Genomic DNA, 12,053 nt, shown 5'->3' with positions numbered 1-12,053 from the left:
TGCCTTGGTGCTGGGCGCCACAAACAGTAAATGTCTCCTGAATTGTATGTAACTGTTCATTTGAGGTATTCACAAAAAAAGTAGAGTTAGCTTTTGTGTCAGTCAGGCATTGTTCAAAAATACTGCATAACAAAACAATGCAAAATTCAGGGGCTTGAAACAAAATTGGTGATTCTTATGAATCTGCAGGTTGGCCATTTTTGTTAATTGAAGGTAGGCTCAGCTGGTGGTTCTTCTAATCCCCACAGCTCCTGGAGCTCATGTGCTATAGACAGCCACTCTGGAGGGCAGCTAGAAAAGCTCTCTTCCACATGTCTTCCTTCCTCTTTTTGCCAACAGGCTGCTTGAGCCCTTGGTTTATTGGTGGCAACGGCAGAGGTGCAAAACAGAAAGTGGAAATGCATGAGACCTTTTAAAAACATAGTATACCTCCTATCAATGTGCCAATGGCCAAAGAACATCAGAACTCTGAACTCGAGGTACCTGGGTGGCTCAGTCAGTTAAGCATCTGCCTTTGGCTCAGGTCACAATCCCAAGGTCCTGGGATTGAGCCCTGCATCGGGCTCCCTACTCAGTGGGAAGCCTGCTTCTCCCTCTCTCTCTGCTGCTCCTCCTGCTTATGCTCTCTCTCTGTCAAATTAATTAATTAATTAATTAATTAATTAATTAAAATAAAGAACTCTGAACCAAGTCAAAGAACAGGGAAATACTCCTGACCATGATAAAGCCATAGTGAAAGGTGAGTTCCAGGAGGGTTAGAATTGGGACTAATTATTCAATCTACAAGTTTGACCTCTATTTCAGAAAGGAAAAGATAAAATAAAACAAAATAAAAGGCCCTGTGTATTATATGTAAGGGAAGTTCTTATTCATTGAGTATTTACTTCAGCAGAATTCTACAATGAGGATTAACAATGGAATGTATCTCTCTTGAAAATAGAAATAAGACTTTAAAAAAAGAATCAGAAAATTTCTTTAATAGAAAAAAACATGCTACATTTGGGATAAGACATCAGAATGAACAAGGAAAACCCTTGTTGCATTGACAGAACATCAGGTCAAGAATGAAGAGTATAGCAAATGATGAGTAAATGTAGACTATTGCTGGCCCATACTGGGCCTCTGTGTTAGTTAGAAAAAGGCTCTCCCTCTGGGGGAGACAAGTCACATCTGGGCTCAGGATTTGGTAAGTGGGGCTTGGACTGGATTTCAGCTACCACCTGCTCTCAGCCAGGTCTCATTGTTTAGGGAAAAGGTAAACCTGCTGAGAGCGAAGAAAGCAGGATTTTACGATTTTTGTTGATGTGTCTCACTGTCTTGCTATATCTTATAATCCTTATTGATTCATCTTAACAGTTCTCTGAAATGGTAGCCATTCTTTCCTCCCTTGGTTTCCACCTTCTTGCCTTTCTTCTACAAATATGTACTGAATTTCTCCTGTGTACCAAGTATGTTCCAGGCAGGTAAAAAGCAACAGGAACAAAACAGACAAAATCCCTGCCCTCCCTGGCTTTATAATATAGCAGGAGAGTCAGACAATGAACAGTAAGCATAAAAATGAGTGAATTTTACAGAGTAGTAGAGGATGATAAAAACTGTACAGGAAAAAAAGAATTGAAGAAGAGGGAGGGGAAAAAATAAAATTGTCTCAACAGGTAATCCCTTGAAATAACAGGTTTTTGTTATTTAAAAAATTGTATGGAAGACAACTTTATTATTGCCATATTGTCTTGTTCCTACTCTATATCCATGGTTGGCCTATGTGGAAAGAGATGAACCTTTCCTAATTTACTCACACCTCAATTCTAATTGATTGCATAAGGCTATTTTTCCTAGTATGGCAAGACTAAACTCAAGAGAAAATCCAGTCAGAAGACAAATCTTGATAAAACATAAATCCATGCCCTTATTTTGGTAATCTAGGTTCATTATTTTCTATATATATAACAACTGTGGCTAAGCAAGTGAAAGGTTGGTGAAATTTTACAGGAGATTTTTTAAATAAATGTATGTGTAATATAATTTATGTCAGAGCTTATGTGGTTCATATAACATTTTTGCCATTTTTAAAATTTAGTATGTTATGCCCATTGAGTTGAACTTAAGATAAATTTATTTATAACATTTTGCATTTGCCATAGTGCTTAATAAATAGTTTTAAAGTCTAGAAAACCTTTCCCTTGGCTATGAATTAATCTATAGAACATTCAAAATGGTTGAATGTGCAAGTTGGGAAAATGAACACATTTGTTACAGTAACAACCCTCTAATGAATTATGGTCTTAAGCTGCTCTTGCAAGTTGTTATTTAAAAATGATCCTCATCAGTGGTCCAGTTTTCTGGTTAAAAAGGATTACTAAAATAAAAACAAAAACAAAACAAAAGTATTCGTGTTTCTACCAAATCAGGACAAATACATTGGAAAGCTTGGGTCATAATCATGCTACCATAATAGTTAATTCTTGGCTTTCGAGCTCTGAACCCTCTAAATTTTCTTCAGCAGTTTAGAGGCACTCTTCGTGTACTATTTGTAAAACACATAGCATTATGTCATCAGAATTCTTTTAAAACCTTTAGGATCGACAGCACTTTAGAATCATAGAATTATAACACTGCTCTCCTTTTCCTTGATTCCGTACATTGCATAACATTGCATACAGTAAAAGAATTTTCCTCCTTTAATCTTCTTTGATTGCTATAACTTGTTTGATAAATGAATTCTGAGAAGAGTAATACATGTCTCACTTTAAATACCTTGGGTTGGCTTATGTGCAAATGCAATGGTCAGCTTCCTATATGGATCTGAAATGGAATGAAATGGAATTGAATCCATCACTAGTGTGTTAATACTTCTTTACTTCCTATGTTGGATTGTTGGCAACTTTCTAAGTTGCTGAAAACGTACCAATAAAAAGTTTGGAGATGAGAAACTTTTAGTAGGATATCTTCTTAATCTTGAATTTTAATCTCTGTATTTGCAGACATTTTAAACACTCTGCCTGGCACCTAATATAAGTTCAATAAATGTTAGTTGCGTGACTTCACATATATGTAAGTATGTAAACCCTTATATATTTTTATTGTAATAAATGAGGACTAGGTTCCCTGCTTGTATCACAGAGGATAGGGGATCAGCAAAACTTTTTTTTTTTTAAGTCCAGATAGTAAATATTCTAGTCTTGCAGGTCATACACTCTGTCACAAATAATCAACACAAAACCAATACATAAATACAAGTAATACATAAATGAATGTGAATGATTCTATACTACTAAAACATTTACAAAATCGTGATAGGCGACAGCCTATACAAGCTATAGTTTGCCCTTCATACAGACCACTTCAAATTGCACAGGCAAGTTGAACTACAAGAATGGGCCACATAAATACAAGAAAACCCAAGGGAATTTTGTCGAACATATTCAAAATGCATTTCTATAGAGTTTCTGAAAATTTATGAGTTATTTCTGACTCATTTAGAGAAACTAATTGTCCAAATTATCATATATTTTATAATATTTAAATAGGGTATGTTTACAATATAAGGAATTTTTTTTTCTTTGTCCATGTGATCCAAAACACACGAATACAACTGAGTATGACAATTTACTACTAACAACTAGAAAACAGTGGAGCTAATTTAAAGCTAAATCCTTGTCTTAGTCTATGACAGGCTTATTCACTTTTTAAGTTATTAATTATATTAGCATGTAAAATGAGAAAGATGTGAGCTTCATTTCATTAATGAAGCTTCATTTTATTTTCTCTAAAATGGGAAGAATATTAGCACAAAACGTTTCAGTGAATGAAGGGAAGAACCAAAAAAAAATTGATTTGGGTCTCTCAAGCTAAGAGGACACGTCTAATTTTTTTAGTGTGACCTTTCAGAGTATTTTGATGCTTCATTCGTAAAGGTAAGTTGATGTTAGCAAAATCCTCCAATATATTAAGCCAAAAAATATTCAGCCGAAATGTCTGAGAGAACAATACCATAAAACTGACATTGCTGCTGAGAGCCTACAAGAATCAAATAAAAAAAAAGATTATAAAGCATTTTATAAGCAAAGTGGTCTCTAAATGCTTAATAATATTTCTGCTAATGGCTTTCCTCTCCTAAATTCCGCCTCAGTCGTTTGATTTCTTTCCTATATCACCAGTGTATTTTAGTTCTTCCTAGTCTCCCTCAGATGTCATTCAGTGAGTTAGAACCATTTGGCAGGCAGCCATACACTACCTGTAACAAAGAGTAGTAATTTTATTTAAGTTCTGTATCTTAAAGATAGAATTGTCATCTCTGCACTAGGTGAGGCGGATCTGCAAAGCTTACCAGGGTAACTCTCTTAGGATAAGTTTACTTTTCATAACATAAACTGTGGAGACAACTAAATCTATGAACACAACCACTGACCACTTCTAATAACACCATGCCCTAAACAGGTATTCTACCTAGCTTATCCTTAACGAAACTTCGAATAGCTAATTTATGACTCATCAATTCTACTTCCACGTTTAATGCCTCTGGTTAAAGCAGAAAGCTTCTTTTTTCAGATGGTGAAAATGAAAAATAGATTTGCAAGAGCAAGGTACACTTGGGAGTGCAAACCAAAGTCAGATCATGGAAGAATCTCTTTGATCCTAATTCCCTGAATCACATGCAGGTGTCGGACCTTCTTAAACTCTGCTGATATTAACTAGGCAAGACAAGGGGTGACTTGTATGTCCAGCCTCTGCTGTTCCAGCCTCTTACCTACAGCAGTTCTTCAACCTGTCACAGTGTATAAAAAGCCCTCTGAGAGCAATAGCATAAGCACTCCTTGTGCTTTATGCACAACAGACACAACAAGAAATGATGAGTTTATTTTGCAAATTTAATTTAGGAGGTTTTTACACTGTGTGCACACATCCTTTCCTGAAAGTCACAGGCAAAGTATTAGATTTCTCTCAAGGCCAACTAAATACAGTTTTTGCTGAAACCCAGTTGAGAAATATATAAGAATTAAACCACGTAGAGAGAGAATGCCAGCACTGAGTTCATTGTTTATGTAGTAATTTAGACTTGCATAGAATTGTGTATGTGAATAAAAACTCATTCAGCTGCTGGCGACTATCTTTAATCGTACTTCCCCCTGTACCTAATAAAATTACCAACATGTAAACAATAAAAATATGCCTACTTTAATATGACATAGTAGTTAAGACCATTGGATTTGGAATTTTAAAAATAAAAAAATTAAATCCCTGTTCCACCACTTATTAATTTTGTGCCCTTGAAAAACTACTTAATTATAAGCCTCAGTTTCTATGTTTGTAAAATGGGGTAATAAATGTGCTTACCTCATAGACTTATTATGGGAATTAGATAAAAATTTTATATGTAAGACAGGTAGTCCAGAGCCTTGTGCACATTATTCACTGATTCGTAAAATCTTCTTGGGTTAGGTGAGGTAGAAATGAATTTATTAAAAATCATCCCCTGGCAATCAAATTTATCCCTAAGCAAAACCAAGCATTTTATGAGATAATGAAAGAAGAGATATCTGTCCATTTAGAGCAGAGCAAGCTACCAGTTCACATCTCCCAAGGCTATTAAACAGAAGTTCTTTCTGATTTCTTGTTATATATTTCCACCTAAGGCCCAATTAGATAAGGAAAGCGATGAGGGCAAGGATGGGGAAGGGTAGGCATTGCCGGGGCAACTATTTAATATTATTGTCGACAACAATGTGTGGAATCAAAACATGACCAGTTCTATTCAAGCAGGAAGAACAATTACCTCAGTATTTTAAATCAATGCATGGAAGACACATTTTACTTCTCCTTCTTACAAAAGCAAAAGAAGAACTTTTTTAAAAATCTGTAATATGTTTCCCATAGTCAGACTGATGCTTGATCTCCCTTTAAGATACCCCAAAGATACAGATGTAGTGAAAACAAGGGCCATGTGCACCCCAATATTCATAGCAGCAATGTCCACAATAGCCAAACTGTGAACGGAGCCAAGATACCCTTCAACAGATGAATGGATAAAGAAGATGTGGTTCATATATACAATGGAATATCACTTGGCCATTAGAAAGGATGATTACCCAATATTTGCTTCAACATGGATGGAACTGGAGGAGATTATGCTAAGTGAAATAAGTCAAGCAGAGAAAGACAATTATCATATGGTTTCACTTATTTGTGGAACATAAGGAATAGCATGGAGGACATTAGGAGAAGGAAGGGAAAAATGAAGAGGAGGAAATCAGAGGGAGAGATGAACCATGACAGGCTATGGACTCCAGGAAACAAACTGAGGATTTTAGAGAAGAGGGGGTGGGGAGATGGGTTAGCCCATGATGGGTATTAAAGAAGGCGTGTATTGCATGAAGCACTGGGTGTTACACGCAAACAATGAATCATGGAATACTACATCAAAAACTAACCATGTACTGTATGGTGACATAACATAATAAAAAAATAAAAAAAAAAACTTTTGTAATGTTCAATAGATATATTATTCACTGTTAACAGCCTTTGCCTGTCCCTGTAAATTTTACCAGGTAATGTGATATTAAAAAATTCAACTGGCCTCTTATGTAGAAGTATTAAATTTTGGTTTGAAGGATTTATTTCATACAAACAATAGTATGGTTTGTACATTTGCTTCTAATACCTTCCACTGGGTTTTTATAAATTAATTACAAAACTACTTTCCACTACCATTGAAATCTCTAAAATATGGCTTGTAAAATATTAATAATTTTTAAAAAGTACTTAGGTCTTTAGTATTACTTCTATCTTATTTGCCCCTATTCCTTAGCTCTGTAATTTTCCTCACTCCTTGATATAAGAGAACTACACTGCTGTTATTTCTGAAGAGTCATGAAAAAGGGAAAAATACCAGTAATAGCAACAAAAAGTTGCCAAAGAAAATTTAGTGACACTTGTTAAAGCACAGTAACGAAGACTTTATTCAAGGGGCCCATGGATCTAGGTGTGGGGGACCATTACAATGGAATCTCACAGTGAGGGAAGGATTGAGCTTAATTTGAAATACAGCATGGGTAAATGGGAATTTATAGCCAAGGAGCAGGATGAGGGTCAGTGGGTAGAAAATTATTAAGAGAAAACACCAGGGGTAAGGGGGATTCTGGCTAAACCAATCGAACAGGATTCTTGCTGAAAGCAGGGCAGGATGATCCGAATCACCTGGGAGATGGTGGAGAATGAGGAACCCAATTAGACATGGAGGGTAATCAGATATGGAAGATGGGGTGTTCCAGTTAAACTAACTTAGCAGGGTTCTTACTAAAATTTTACAATGCAGAGATGAATAGGGAAGTCCAGAAGCCAAGCCTAGTTTAAAAAAAGCTCAGAGAAGCCTGAATAGAGTTTGGTCAATGGGGGAATCTTTGCCACACTAATGGCAGAAATAATTTAATATACCACCTGAGAAGTTACTGGCTCAGCCCTATAAGAATAATCCTATTGATGTGGGAAACAAAGGCAAAAGAAAAACTTAAATCTCCTTACTACTTACAGTCCATTGACAAGTCCTTGAAACAGGCAGAATGACATTTCTCTAGGAACTTCTCTGCCAAACTAATTACAATTTGAACACGAGACTAAGTTAGATGTGATCTTTCCCTTAAAGACATATCTCACCCTTCTCTGCTCCCCTATAATATTCTATGCAAGCCTGTAGCATAACATTTATGACAATTTCATCTCCAACTGGTCCTTGACTGGGGTCCCCAGAGAATAAATACTCCTTGAGAACCAAATAAGGTATTACTCATCTTTCTATCCCTGGCCCCATGCACAGTGTCTGGCACATAGTAAACACTTGGTTCAAGTTTATGAATAGATGAATTAGTGAATGAGTTAAAAAGCTTCAATGACAAATTAGACATACCAATGTGGTATAAATATAATAAAAACATACATGTAGAGGCATCACTACTTTCTTTTTGTAGCTTCTCATCTTTCTTACAATTTTTATTTTAAAAAGGTTGTCCTAGGGCAGAAGCTTGAAGCATTTATCAACTTCATGATAACTGTAAAATCAATAACCAATATTTTCAGAGCACCCATAAAAATGAGGTTTACAAAAGAGAGAAAAAAAATTAAGGATGGCCAGTCAGAAAAGAGAAACTGGAAGAAAATGAGTTCTGCTCTACCTGAGTTGATGGTAATATAGGTCTCCCATCAATTTCCCTTTCCTCCAAGCCAAGGCTCTCCTTTTGTCATTGTGATTACTAAAGGCATGAGCCTGCTGGTTAACTGATGATCCTGACAAAGCATGCACACAGCATTGGTAATCCTTTACACCTATGCCTTTACCTGTACACATAATAGACAGATCTGGTCTCCTGGGAATCCTTTTTAATCCTTCTATATCATATACATATTCAAAATTTGGAGAAGCATATACTCCTATTGGGCATACCCAACATGGTTCAGGGCTATCACTAAGTCTTTGTTAGAACCAATACTAAATATAAGAAACACTAATCTTGAGAATTTATAGTCTTATAGTTTTTGATATAATGAATTTTCAAAAATCAATCAAATAATTCATTCCTAGAATATTCACGAAAGCCCTTGCATAAATATAACTCTATGGATGTTCCAAAGAAAGCAGGAAGTCCTCTCTCCTTCTACCTCAGGCAGTTTCCATTCTTCCTTTAGAGTATTTCTGTGAGTTGTAACATTGTAAATGTAAATGACTGCTTTTCTGAAGTCAACCCAGATTTGCTTTTAGCTACCATTATATTCTAGATAAGACCAAATGAAAGGTTGATTTTATTTTTAGGGACTGGCCACTTATTTTTTTTTTGTTTTGTTTTGTTTTGTTTTGTTTTGTTTACTATCTTGTCTAATGACTCTCAACCCACCTTGCAGTTTATGTGACAACGTTGGCTGTTTGACCTGAACATTTGCTCTCCAAGGGCTTCTCCACGTACCCTGATCCCGTGTGAGACATTGATAAATTCTGTCTGAGATACAAGGCACAATAGGCAATTTAAAAATATATATTTTCCTCTGTTCTCACTTTCTTCTGAGAAGTCTTTCATTCTATTTCTGAGTTGAGTTGATTGATTCTGAACTAGTTTAAACTCAAGGTCTAGAGCAACAAGCTGAGGGAAAAAAAATGATAGAGATATATTTAAAAAGTGCCTTGGTTTTATCTTCTGATTCATTCAATAGAAAAGCTCTTTTACGGATAAAAGTTCCTTTTTGTACACTGTAGTACTCTCAGTTACTACTGGAGTGAAGCATTACAAAAGAGAAGAAAATGATGAAATGCTGACAATTTAATACACACTAAATGTAAAAGAAGTGACTATTGAAAAGACTCGGGCTTTATTTGTGATATCTTTGTGGTATTTCTCTCTCCCTCCCTCTCTATTTAATTAGTTAAAGAAGTGATAAGTATAAAGCTTAACTGTGAGTAGTGAGTGCATAATAGATACATGTAGGGAAGTTTAAAAAATTTTGAACTTGAATAAAATTAGCAAAAATGTGAGATTTTCTGCCTGTTCATGTAATCAGAATACCTCAGCACTACTCTGAAGTAAAATGACTAGCTGGTAAAATGTGAAGAAACTTCTCAAAAGATCCCTCTTATCTGCCTGATGATTTGAACCCCATCAGAAGCTTCCTGCTTTCCTATGAGGCTTTAATCCTCACATAAATAAAAATATCACCTGGGAGGGGTAAAATATTAAGTTATGGGACATTTCCAATTCAATAGTCACTCTTCTGAAGAGAGGCTCAGGCCTTGGAATGCCTTTGAGAAAATTTCACATAATAATGGGGTCTCTTGTTGGAAGACACAGATTTCCAATCCATCAAATACCTTTGATGTAGTAGCCTATTATGTTTGTAGAAAGCATGTAGTGGGAATTTAGGATAGTCCTCAGGTTCTTTAGATACTCCCAGTTTATATATATACTGAAGTGATTTAGGATATGTTTTTTTCTAAACTACATTTTTCAGCAATAAAGGACTCTTTGAGGTCTATTCGTTCCTTATCTAATTGACTGCTACCCAACACAATGGAAAATGCCTTGATATATATATTTGAATAATATTCTATTTATCTCTATTTCTTTCCTCCCTATGATCACCCACACTGATGTCAGATGTCATGGAGCTCAAGTGCTTGTGATACAGAAGACTGTCACTATTACTCATGTCACTTACAGTCCTAATAGATGAATATAGAAGCTTAATTAACACTTCTGATGTCAATGACTTCCTGTGCTTGAGAGGGGTCTCTACTTAAGCACTTTGCTCTGTACACTACCCACCACCTTCTACAAATACTCCTGTTTCCTGAGGTTGAAATCTCTTACCTCTTAATCAAAATCTACAGCAAACCTTTTAGAACAATGATTCTTGGATATTGTAAAGGAAATAGTGTTTCAGTCATTCATTCAAAAAATATTTTTTGTGTCTACTGTTCATGTTGGAATTACCAAGGATCTTTTAAGAGACATTAGTTATCACAGATTCTAATACTATGCTTTCTTTCCATCTAAACTGGATCTTCTCCCCAGTCAATCTCTATTCCCTTACCCTGCCTTATTTTTTTCTTCATAGTACTTATTGGTGTAGTTTGAAGGGTGGGGTTCAGAGCTGACAACCAAGAAAGAATTCTTGAGATGTCTTTGGTGCAAAAAGGTGATTTTATTAAAGCAGAGGGACAGGACCCATGGGTACAAAGAACTGCCTGGGGTCATGAGGAGTGTCCAACTATATGCTTTCAAGTTGGGTAGGGGTGAGGGACAGCATAAACCTCCGAAGTATTTTGGAAACAAGGTTTCCAGGACCTTGGAGGGGCTAGCTATGTTAGGAAATGGTCATTTAATACTGTCAAGTAAAAACTCAGTCATGAGACCCTTCAGATATGGGTCATATACTTGGAGGATGGTCGCCAACATATATCGTGGGGGGATAGAGATAAAGGAAGTTTCCGAAGGAATTTTTATATGTTAAAGTAGACTTACAGGATCCCGGAGGTTCGGAATAATGCTAGCTAAGATTATCTTTTGTTCTTATTAAAATATGAACATTGAGGCAGCAGAGTTCCTAGAGGAATGTCATTCTGCCTGTTTCAAGGACTTGTCAATGGACTGTAAGTAGTAAGGAGATTTAGGTTTTTCTTTTGCCTTTGTTCCCCACATCATTTATCACTACTTGAAATTATATAATGATTTATTTTTGCATTGTCCATCTCCCTGCAATAGAATACAAGCTCCCAGGGGGTGGTGAATTTGTTTCATTCACTGCTTTATCTCTATTATCTAGAGCCATGCTTTTGCCATTGTAGGCACTCAGTCTTGTTAAATGGTTGGCTCCGTTAATTAATTAGTTTCCATTTCAGATACCACCCAGTTCTTTACCACACCATAGGAGGAGCCTGTGTTACAAATGGGATTGCGTCATCGGCTTCAGGTATACCGGGGTTAAATGAAGGTTCAGAACCAGTGATAGAGATCTGCAGTCACTGAAGATGAAGGAATATATATTTAGATTCTTCTTGTAGTCATTAAACTCTTTTGCTGCATGGAGATACAATTCTTTTATTGATACCCAATAAATAAATAATAAATAATGCTCTTAATTGAAACTAGCTTGTAGCTAATTACTTAAAGGTGAAATTTTTATTGCGTATTATCAAGTGTCTTAGCATATTTACATCTCCCTCTGTTGATACCTCCAAAGGGAAGGGGGGAGCAGGTCTCATTATAAATGATATTTCATAAGACCACAGGGTTTTGAAGCAAGGACCATTAAAAATATAAAGTCACATAGAGTATTTTTAATCATTAAAAAAAAAAAGCATGTGCATCTGAATTCCTAAGCCATCTGTAACTGCGAGGGTGTGCGACCACAACTGTGGCAGCAATGATTGAAATGCTCTACAGCATTCTTAGAACCCCTCCAGCGCTGCTCTCTGGAGCAGTCCATAGTGTACAACACGAAAACGGGGACCAGAGCAGCCAGAGGGAAGGAGATGTTTTCAAGGAAAATGAGACATTTTATGGATGAAGGGTATT

Source organism: Ursus maritimus, unplaced genomic scaffold (genome assembly GCF_017311325.1).
Source record: "Ursus maritimus isolate PB19 unplaced genomic scaffold, ASM1731132v1 scaffold_4, whole genome shotgun sequence".
In the NCBI taxonomy this organism is placed as follows: Eukaryota; Metazoa; Chordata; class Mammalia; order Carnivora; family Ursidae; genus Ursus; species Ursus maritimus.
Note: the sequence above shows the minus strand (reverse complement) of the source record.